Genomic DNA, 11,580 nt, shown 5'->3' on the forward strand with positions numbered 1-11,580 from the left:
CACGATAAAAGTCTGAAAACACTAGGATCAGTGAACACCATATACACACATAGCCACACACCCTTGAAAAGACACAAGATAGTATGTTACTCTGACTTTGCAAGAAACAGCACACAAAGTGGATTCACTTTGACAAGGAAAACCAAGATGCATACTACATCTCATTGCTCTATCAATATAATCCCCAGAGAGTATCTTTAAGTAGTTTCCAAAATTATATTAATTATTCAGTGGAAGCCTCAAGGGTAAGGAGAACCTACCAGTCATAGTTTTATTTACCCTCAGCACCTGCTGTTTGCTCAGGGTTTATTTAAACTCATAATCATGTCTCCTGCGATGGAGGATTTGGGTTGTTTTGCGGTCACATGTGGAAAATGTTATATATCCACATCAAATGTGAATGTGGTCTCCCTTAGTAGAAACTGATGAGTTAAACCATGTTAACCCTGGGGGCATATGAGATTTAACTCTACAGGGAGTCCTCAAAAAAAAAAAAAAAATTCCACAGAGAGGGAAGAGTTACTTAGACCTTTAAGAGCACTTTGTAATCACTGTTCATCAAAAACCAAAAATAAAAACCCAAAGAACAAAAACTTAAAGAGCAAAAGAACAAAACATATTGATTTGCAATATTATTTTAGTTCAATAGGTTATTTTCCTTTATCCATGCAAGAATAAGAGAACTCTACAACACCTGTTAAAAACTGAGAATCTTGGTGGGAGTTAAGATGGCGGAGGAGTAGGGAACCCCTTTTTCAGCCGGTCCCCTGAGTCGAGCTGGATAGGTACCAGACCAGCCTAAACAACCATGGAATCAGCCTGAGACACAGGAAGATACATCTGGATCTCTACAAATGAACATCTCCAGCGCTGAGTATTGAGGTACGAAGCAGGGAGCCGTGAAACTGCGCACATATATCGGAAGATAAACGGAAGGGGGAGGGAGCCGCCGCGTTTGGGCGCCGGGAAGCGGCAGCCACCTGCACGGGGGAGCGGGTGGACTCACTGACGGCACCCGCGGGAGAGCGGACTGAGACCGGTGAGCTGGGAGCACAAGCCACGAGGCATCTCGCAGAACACCGGAATCCCGGTGTGCTCACGGGATCCAGACTGAGACCGGGAGCTCCCAGAGCGCGCGGGGCGGCTGTCGGCTGGCAGGCCACCTGCACGGGGGAGCGGGCAGACTCGAGGTCGGCACCCGCGAAACAGCAGACTGAGACCCTGAACCGGGTGCGAGCGCCACCAGGCTTCTCCCAAAACTCTGGAATCTCGGTGTGCTCACCGGGCATAGACTGAGACCGGGAGATCCGGGAGCGCGCGGGGCGGCTGGCGGCATTAGAAACACAAAGGACAGAGATGTGCCAGCCCTGGAAGTGAGGGCAGGGACGCCGGGTGTGGGGCGCACATCCCGGGACGCTGCAGGGTTGAGCAGCACCAACAGTAACAGAGTTAAAGTGGCCAGAACATCAGTGGAGAACGGTCTGCGATCCCTCTGTTCTGAGATGGAGGCTGAGATTCGGCCACTACTGCTCTGACTCTCAGGAGAGGCACAGCAAACCGCCAGGGAAAGCCGCCAGAGAACAAAAGCCTGGAAATACCGGCTCACAGCGTGCCCATCCCCATACCCCCTCGCAGGGGACATGGAGACTCTACCCAAAAAGGGTTGCCTGAGTATCTGCGCGGCAGGCCCCTCCCCCAGAACACAGAAGGCAGGCTGAAAAATCAAGAAGCCCACAACCCAGGGCGCCTGGGTGGCGCAGTCATTGAGCGCCTGTCTCCGGCTTAGGGCGTGATCCCGGCCTTCCGGAAAGGAGTCCCTCATCGGGCTCCTCCGCTGGGAGCCTGCTTCTTCCTCTCCCACTCCCCTGCTTCTGTTCCCGTTCTTGCTGTCTGTCTCTCTCTCAGATAAATAAATAAATAAAATCTTTAAAGAAGAAGCCCACATCCCTAAGATCCCTATAAAACAAGGGGCATGGCCTGGGACCCAGTCAATAATTTGGGCTCTGGACAACCCCGCAACCTCTCATCAGAATGACAAGAAGGAGAAGCCTCCCCCCCAGCAAAGAAAAGACAGTGAGTCTGTGGCCTCTGCCACAGAAATAATGGATATGGATGTAACCAAATTATCAGAAATGGAATTCAGAGTAACGATGGTCAAATGATGAGTAGAATTGAAAAAACTATTAACGAAAAGGTTACTGAGAATATAGAATCCCTAAGGACAGAAATGAGAGCGAATCTGACAGAAATTAAAAATTCTATGAGCCAAATGCAGGCAAAACTAGAGGCTCTGATGGCCAGGGTCACCAAAGCAGAGGAACAGGTTAGTGAATTGGAGGATGGGTTAATAAAGGAAAAAACGAAAATAGAAGCTGGTCTTAAAAAAATCCACGCCCACGAATGTAGGTTACGGGAGATTACTGACTCAATGAAACGATCCAATCTTAGAATCATCGGCATCCCCGAGGGGGTGGAGAAAAACAGAGGTCTAGAAGAGATATTTGAACAAATTGTAGCTCAAAACTTCCCTAATCTAGCAAGGGAAACAAACATTCGTGTCCAAGAGGCAGAGAGGACCCCTCCCAAGCTCAACCACGACAAACCTAAGCCACGTCACGTCATAGTGCAATTTGCAAATATTAGATCCAAGAATACAGTATTGAAAGCAGCCAGGGCAAAGAAATTTCTCACGTACCAAGGCAAAGGCATCAGAATTACGTCAGACCTGTCTACACAGACCTGGAATGAGAGAAAGGGTTGGGGGAGCATTTTTAAAGCTCTTTCAGAGAAAAACATGCAGCCAAGCATCCTTTATCCAGCAAGGCTGTCATTCAGAATGGATGGAGAAATAAAGACATTTCAGAATCGCCAGTCATTAACCAATTTCGTAACCATGAAACCAGCCCTACAGGAGATATTAAGGGGGGTTCTATAAAGGTAAAAAGGCCCCAAGAGTGATACAGAACAGAAAGTCACAACCAATAAAAACAAAGACTTTACTGGCAACATGGCATCATTAAAATCATATCTCTCAGTTCTTAGTGCCAATGTGAATGGTTTGAACACTCTCACAAAACGCCACAGGGTTGCAGATTGGATAAAAAGAAATGACCCATCCATTTGCTGTCTACAAGAGACTCATTTCGAACCCAAAGATGCATTCAGACTGAGAGTAAGGGGATGGAGTACCATCTTTCACGCAAATGGACCTCAAAAGAAAGCTGGGGTAGCAATTCTCATATCAGATAAATTGGATTTTAAACTAGAGACTATAGTTAGAGACACAGAAGGGCACTATATTATTCTTAAGGGAAGTATTCAACAAGTGGATATGACAATTATAAATATATATTCCCCCAACAGGGGAGCAGCAAGATACACAAGCCAACTCTTAACCAGAATAAAGAGACATATAGATAAAAATACATTAATAGTAGGGGACCTCAACACTCCACTATCAGAAATAGACAGAACACCCTGGCAAAAACTAAGCAAAGAATCAAAGGCTTTGAATGCCATACTCGACGAGTTGGACCTCATGGATATATATAGAACACTACACCCCAGAACCAAAGAATACTCATTCTATTCTAATGCCCATGGAACATTCTCAAGAATAGACCATGTTCTGGGACACAAAATAGGTCTCAACCGATACCAAAAGATTGAAATTATCCCCTGCATATTCTCAGACCACAACGCTCTGAAATTGGAACTCAACCACAAGGAAAAATTTGGAAGAAACTCAAACACTTGGAGACTAAGAACCATCCTGCTCAGGAATGACTCGATAAACCAGGAAATCAAAAATCAAATTAAACAATTTATGGAGACCAATGAGAATGAAAATACAACAGTCCAAAACCTATGGGATACTGCAAAGGCAGTCCTAAGGGGGAAATACATAGCCATCCAAGCCTCACCCAAAAGAACAGAAAAATCTAAAATGCAGTTTTTATATTCTCACCTCAAGAAGCTGGAACAGCAACAGAGGGACAGGCCTAATCCACGCACAAGGAAGCAGTTGACCAAAATTAGAGCTGAAATCAATCAAGCAGAAACCAGAAGTACAGTGGAGCAGATCAACAGGACTAGAAGCTGGTTCTTTGAGACAATCAATAAAATTGACAGACCACTGGCAACACTTATCCAAAAGAAAAGAGAAAGGACCCAGATTATTAAAATAATGAATGAAAAAGGAGAGGTCACGACAAACACCATTGAAATTGGAAGGATTATTAGAAATTTTTATCAACAGCTATATGCCAATAAACTAAGCAATCTGGAAGAGATGGAATCCTTCCTGGAAACCTATAAACTACCAAGATTGAAACAGGAAGAAATTGATTTCTTAAACAGGCCAATTAATTATGAAGAAATTGAGTCAGTGATAAACAACCTTCCAAATAACAAAACTCCAGGCCCGGACGGTTTTCCTGGGGAATTCTACCAAACATTCAAAGAAGAAATAATACCTATTCTCCTAAAGCTATTTCAAAAAATAGAAACAGAAGGAAAGCTACCAAACTCATTCTATGAGGCCAATATTACCTTGATCCCCAAACCAGACAAAGACCCCCCCAAAAAGGAGAATTACAGACCGATTTCCCTAATGAATATGGACGCCAAAATCCTCAACAAGATACTTGCTAATAGAATCCAACAGTACATTAAAAGGATTATCCATCATGATCAAGTGGGATTCATGCCTGGGATGCAAGCGTGGTTCAATATTCACAAATCAATCAGCGTGATACATCATATCAACAAGAAAAGACTCAGGAACCATATGATCCTCTCAATTGATGCCGAAAAAGCATTTGACAAAATACAGTATCCTTTCCTGATTAAAACCCTTCAGAGTGTAGGAATAGAGGGTACATTTCTCAATCTCATAAAAGCCATCTATGAAAAGCCTACTGCAAATATTATTCTCAGGGGAAAAGCTGGAAGCCTTTCCCTTAAGATCAGGAACTTGACAAGGATGCTCACTCTCGCCACTATTATTCAACATAGTACTAGAAGTCCTTGCTACAGCAATCAGACGACAAAAAGGGATCAAAGGTATTCAAATCGGCAAAGAAGAAGTCAAAATGTCTCTCTTCGCAGATGACATGATACTCTATATGGAAAACCCAAAAGAAACCACTCCCAAACTATTAGAAGTTATAGAGCAATTCAGTAACGTGGCGGGATACAAAATCAATGCTCAGAAATCAGTTGCATTTCTATACACGAATAACGAGACTGAAGAAAGAGAAATTAGGGAATCCATCCCATTTACAATAGCACCAAAAACCATACGTTACCTTGGAATTAACTTAACCCGAGACGTAAAGGACCTATGTTCTAGAAACTATAAATCACTCTTGAAAGACATTGAGGAAGACATAAAAAGATGGAAAGATATTCCATGCTCGTGGATCGGAAGAATTAACATAGTTAAAATGTCCATGCTACCCAGAGCAATCTACACTTTCAATGCTATCCCGATCAAAATACCGAGGACATTTTTCAAAGAACTGCAACAAATAGTCCTTAAATTTGTATGGAAACAGAAAAGGCCCCGAATCTCCAAGGAACTGTTGAAAAGGAAAAACAAAGCTGGGGGCATCACAATGCCGGATTTCGAGCTGTACTACAAAGCTGTGATCACAAAGACAGCATGGTACTGGCACAAAAACAGACACATAGACCAATGGAACAGAATAGAGAACCCAGAAATGGACCCTCGGCTCTTTGGGCAACTAATATTTGATAAAGCAGGAAAAAACATCCAGTGGGAAAAAGACAGTCTCTTCAATAAATGGTGCTGGGAAAATTGGACAGCTACATGCAAAAGAATGAAACTTGACCACTATCTCACACCATACACAAAAATAAACTCCAAATGGATGAAAGACCTCGATTTGAGACAGGAATCCATCAAAATTCTAGAGGAGAACATAGGCAACAACCTCTACGACATCGGCCAAAGCAACCTTTTTCATGATACATCCCCAAAGGCAAGAGAAACAAAAGATAAAATGAATTTATGGGACTTCATCAAGATTAAAAGTTTCTGCACAGCCAAGGAAACAGTCAGAAAAACTAAGAGGCAGCCCACGGAATGGGAGAATATATTTGCAAATGACACTACAGATAAAAGACTGGTATCCAAGATCTACAAAGAACTTCTCAAACTAATACACGAGAAACAAATAAACAAATCAAAAAATGGGCAGAAGATATGAACAGACACTTTTCCAATGAAGACATACAAATGGCTAACAGACACATGAAAAAATGTTCAAAATCATTAGCCATCAAGGAAATTCAAATCAAAACCACACTGAGATACCACCTTACGCCAGTTAGAATGGCAAAAATAGGCAAGGCAAGAAACAACAATTGTTGGAGAGGACGTGGAGAAAGGGGATCCCTCCTACATTGTTGGTGGGAATGCAAGTTGGTACAGCCACTCTGGAAAACAGTGTGGAGGTCCCTTAAAAAGTTCAAAATTGAGCTACCCTATGATCCAGCCATTGCACTACTGGGTGTTTACCCCAAAGATACAGACGTAGTAAAGAGAAGGGCCATATGCACCCCAATGTTCATAGCAGCAATGTCCACAATAGCTAAATCGTGGAAGGAGCTGAGATGCCCTTCAGCAGATGACTGGATTAAGAAGTTGTGGTCCATATATACAATGGAATATTACTCAGCTATCAGAAAGAACGAGTTCTCAACATTTGCTGCAACATGGACGGCACTGGAGGAGATAATGCTAAGTGAAATAAGTCAAGCAGAGAAAGACAACTATCATATGATTTCTCTCATCTATGGAACATAAGAACTAGAATGATCGGTAGGGGAAGAAAGGGATAAAGAAAGGGGGGGGTAATCAGAAGGGGGAATGAAACATGAGAGACTATGGACTATGAGAAACAAACTGAGGGCCTCAGAGGGGAGGGGGGTGGGGGAATGGGATAGACTGGTGATGGGTAGTAAGGAGGGCACGTATTGCATGGTGCACTGGGTGTTATACACAACTAATGAATCATCGAGCCTTACATCGGAAACCGGGGATGTACTGTATGGTGACTAACATGATATAATAAAAAATCATTAAAAATAAAAAAAATAAAAATAAAAAATAAAGAAAAACCTGAGAATCTCTAAAAACAACCACAAAACAAGTAACAAAATGTCAACAAATACATTTCTATCAATAATTACTTTGAAATGTAAATGGACTAAATGCTCCAATCAAAAGACAGAGGGTGATACAGTGGATTTAAAAAAACAAAAAACAAGACCCATCTATATGCTGCCTACAAGAGACTCAATTTAGATCTAGCCACCTGCAGACTGAAAGTGAGGGGGTGGAGAAACATTTATCATGCAAATGGATGTCAAAACAAAGCTGGGGTAGCAATACTCATATTGGACAAACTAGGCTTTAAAACAAATACTATAACCAGAGACAAAGAAGGACACTACATAATCATAAAGAGGAAAATCCAGCAAGAAGATATAGCAATTGTAAATATTTATGCACCCAAAATGAGAGCATCCAAATACATAAAATAGTAATTAATATAAAGGAAATAATCAATAGTAATACAATAATAGTAGGGGACTTTAATGCTCCATTGTATCAACGGACAGCATCCACACAGAAGATCAACAAGGAAACAGTGGCTTTGCATGACCACTGGACCAGACGGATTTAACAAATATATTCAGAACATTCTATCCTAAAACAGGAGAATACACATTCTTTTTGAGTGCGTGCAATATTCTCCAGAACAGATCACATATTAGCCCACAAAACAAGTCTCAATAAAGTCAAAAAGACTGAAATCATACCATGCATCTTTTCTGACCACTACGCTATGAAATTAGAAATCAACCACGAGGGGCGCCTGGGTGGCTCAGTCGTTAAGCGTCTGCCTTCGGCTCAGGGTGTGATCCCGGAGTTCTGGGATCGAGCCCCACATCAGGCTCCTCTGTTGGGAGCCTGCATCTTCCTGTCCCACTCCCCCTGCTTGTCTCTCTCTCACTGGCTGTTTCTCTCACTGGCTGTCTCAGTGTCAAATAAATAAATAAAATCTTTAAAAAAAAAAAGAAAGAAAGAAAGAAAGAAATCAACCACGACAAAAAATCTGGAAAGACCACAGATACATGGAGATTAAATAACATGCTACTAACAATGAATGAGTCAACCAGAAATCAAAGAAATCAAAAATTACATGGAAACGAACAAAAATGAAAACAACATTCCAAAACCTTTGGGATGCAGCAAAAGCAGTTCTAAAAGGGAAGTTTATAACAATACAGGCCTACCTCAAGAAGCGAGAATAATCTCAAACAACCTAATCTTACACCTAAAATACCTAGAAAAAGAAAAAACAAAACCCCAAACCAGCAGAAGAAAGGAAATTATGAAGATTAGAGCAGAAATAAATGATATAGAACCAAAAAACGAAACAAAACAAAAACAAAACAAAACAAAAAAAACCCACGCAATAAAACAGACCAATGAAACCAGGGACTGGTTCTTTGTAAAAAGGCAACAAAATTGGTAAGCCTCTAGCCAGACACACCAAGGAGAGAGGGAGAGAGAGAGAGAGAACTCAAATAAACAAAATCACAAATAAAAGAGGAGAAATAACAACTAACATCACAGAAATACAAACAATTTTAAGAGAATATTATGAAAAATTGTATGCCAACAAATTGGACAACTTATCTTAAGAAATGAAAAAATTCCTAAAAACATAAACTACCAAAACTGGAGCAGGAAGAAATAGAAAATTTGAAAAAAAAACAGTTACTAGCAATGAAATTGAATTAGTAATCAAAAACTCCCAATAAACAAAAGTCCAGGACCAGACAGCTTCACAGGTGAATTCTACCAAACACTTAATGAAGAGTTAATACCAATTCTTCTCAAACTATTTCAAAAAATAGAAGAGGAACGAAAAATTCCAAATGTGTTCTAGGAGGTCAGTGTCACCCTGATACCAAAACCAGATAAGTCACCACAAAAAAAAAAAAAACAAAAAAAAACCCACAGGCCAATATCTTTTACGAACACACATGCAAAAATCCTCAACAAAATACTAGCAAACCAAACCAAATCCAACAATATGCCAAAAAAAAAAAATTATATATATATGTATATACATATATATACACGTATATACATATATATATATATAAATAAAATTCAGCACAATCAAGTGGGATTTATTCCTGGGATACAGAGGTAGTTCAATATTCACAAATCAATCAACATGATATATCACATCAATAAGAAAAGAACCATATGATCATTTCAATAGATGCAGAAAAAGCATCTGACAAAGTACAACATCCATTCATGATAAAAACTCTCAACAAAGTAGGTCTAGAGGGAACATACCTCAACATAATAAAGGCCTTATATGAAAAACCCATAGCTAACATAATACTCAATAATGAAAAACTGAGAGCTTTTCCCCTAGGGTCAGGAACAGGACAAGGATGTCCATTCTCACCACTTCTACTCAACATAGTACTGGAATCCTAGCCACAGCAATTAGACAACAAAAAGAAATAAACAACATCCAAATTGGTAAGAAGTAAAATTTTCACTGTTTGCAAATGGCATACTATACATAGTATACCCTAAAGACTCCATCAAAAACTGCTAGAAGTGATAAATTCAGTAAAGTTGCAGGATACAAAATGAACATACAGAAACCTGTTGCATTCCTATACAGTAATAATGAAGCAGCAGGAAGAGAAATAAGAAAAAATTCTATTTACATTTGCACCAAAAATTGTAAGATACCTAGGAATCAACCTAACCAAAGACATGAGAGACCCGTGTCTGAAAACTATGAAACATGGATGAAAGAAAATCAAGACAATGTCAAGAAATGGAATGCTCATGGATTGGAAGAACAAATAGTTAAAATGTCTACATTACCCAAAGCAACCTACACATTTAATGCAATCCTTATCAAAATACCAAATGCATTTTTCACAGAACTAGAACAGACAATCCTAAAATTTGTATGGAACCACAAAAGACCCCAAATAGCCAAAGCAATCTTGAAAACAAAAAACAAAACTGAAGTATCACAATTCCAGACTTCCGAGTTATATTACAAAGCCATAGTAATCAAAACAGTATGGTAGTAGCATAAAAATAGACCTGTAGATCAAGAAAACAGAATAGGAAACCCAGAAATAAACCCACAATTCATGGTCCATTAATCTGCAACAAAGGAGGCAAGATTATGTAATGTGAAAAAGGCAGTCTCTGCAACAAACGGAGTTGGGACTGCACAGCGAAATGCAGAGGAATGAAACTAGACCACTTTCTTTCACCAGACACAAAAATAAACTCAAGATGGATGAAAGACCTAAAGGTGAGACCTAACACCATAAAAATCCTAGAAAAGAACACAGGCAGTAATTTCTTTGACATTGGCTGTAGCAGCTTCTTTCTAGATATCTCTCCTGAGGCAAGAGAAATAAAAGCTTAACTACATCTGAGCCTTGTTAGGAGCAAGGCAGGGCAGTTGTGGAGTCAACTTCAAGCTCTTGGAAGACCCTTCCCCCAAAACCACAAACCACGGGAGAACTTGTGGTATTTATGTTTCCCCAACTATCACAACCCAGTTGAGGTCAAGTTCAGCCACAGAGCATTCTAAATGTTTCCCAAACACTTGCTAGTTAAATGCAAAGATATAGAATCAACAAGAAAGGAGAAGTGAGCCAAACTATAAAGGGAAAACACAACTGTTCTAAAAGAGAAGTTTCCTTTCTTGAAGCTTGATGTTTAGACACTTGCATCAGTTTACCTCGGGTAGGGGAAGGAGGGCCACAGGGAAGGATGTTTCTTAAAAATTCAGATTCTTGGCCTCCACCACAGACCCAGTGAATCTTCAAGTCCAATTGGAGATCACTGAATCTGCATTTGGGCAAGCTCTCCAGCTGGTTTTCACACCTGGGGTGGGTCATTGTCCTATGAGCTTTCTATCATTTGGAACAGCAACTGTCAAACATCCAATATTTACAGAAGTCAACTGGAGTTCCTATTAAAAATCCAGATTCCCGAAGCATCAAGCCCCCCAGCGTTCTGATTCCACAATGTGGAACCTGCATTGTCACAAGCAGTTTGCCCCACCCACCCCCACCTCACTCCATCCCTCAAACTTTTGACACGAGGGTCTCAGACCATACCTTGAGAAATACAACATAAAAAAATAAGGCCCCAAATTCTTGGCCTTTATTGTTTTAGAACAGCCACTATTAAACTTCAAATCTTTTAAAATCCAACTAATGGTTATTTAACACGTTTTAGGTGCTAGGGCCAAGTATGGGAGGATGAATTGGTCCTTTCCTAATGGAGATCAGAAGTGAGGAGAGAAAAACAGCCAGGTAAGCAACAGCTGCCACACACTTGAAATGTGTAAACGCTGAAAATGTTGAACACGGTTGTTGATTTTACACTATGAATATACAACAGAGTAGAACCCACGTTCTTACAATGAGAGCAGCTGCTGTAAACTGAGTTCCTGCCATATGCTAAGCACTGAGATT

The sequence above is a fragment of the Ursus arctos genome, unplaced genomic scaffold, assembly GCF_023065955.2.
Source record: "Ursus arctos isolate Adak ecotype North America unplaced genomic scaffold, UrsArc2.0 scaffold_3, whole genome shotgun sequence".
NCBI classification, from domain to species: domain Eukaryota; kingdom Metazoa; phylum Chordata; class Mammalia; order Carnivora; family Ursidae; genus Ursus; species Ursus arctos.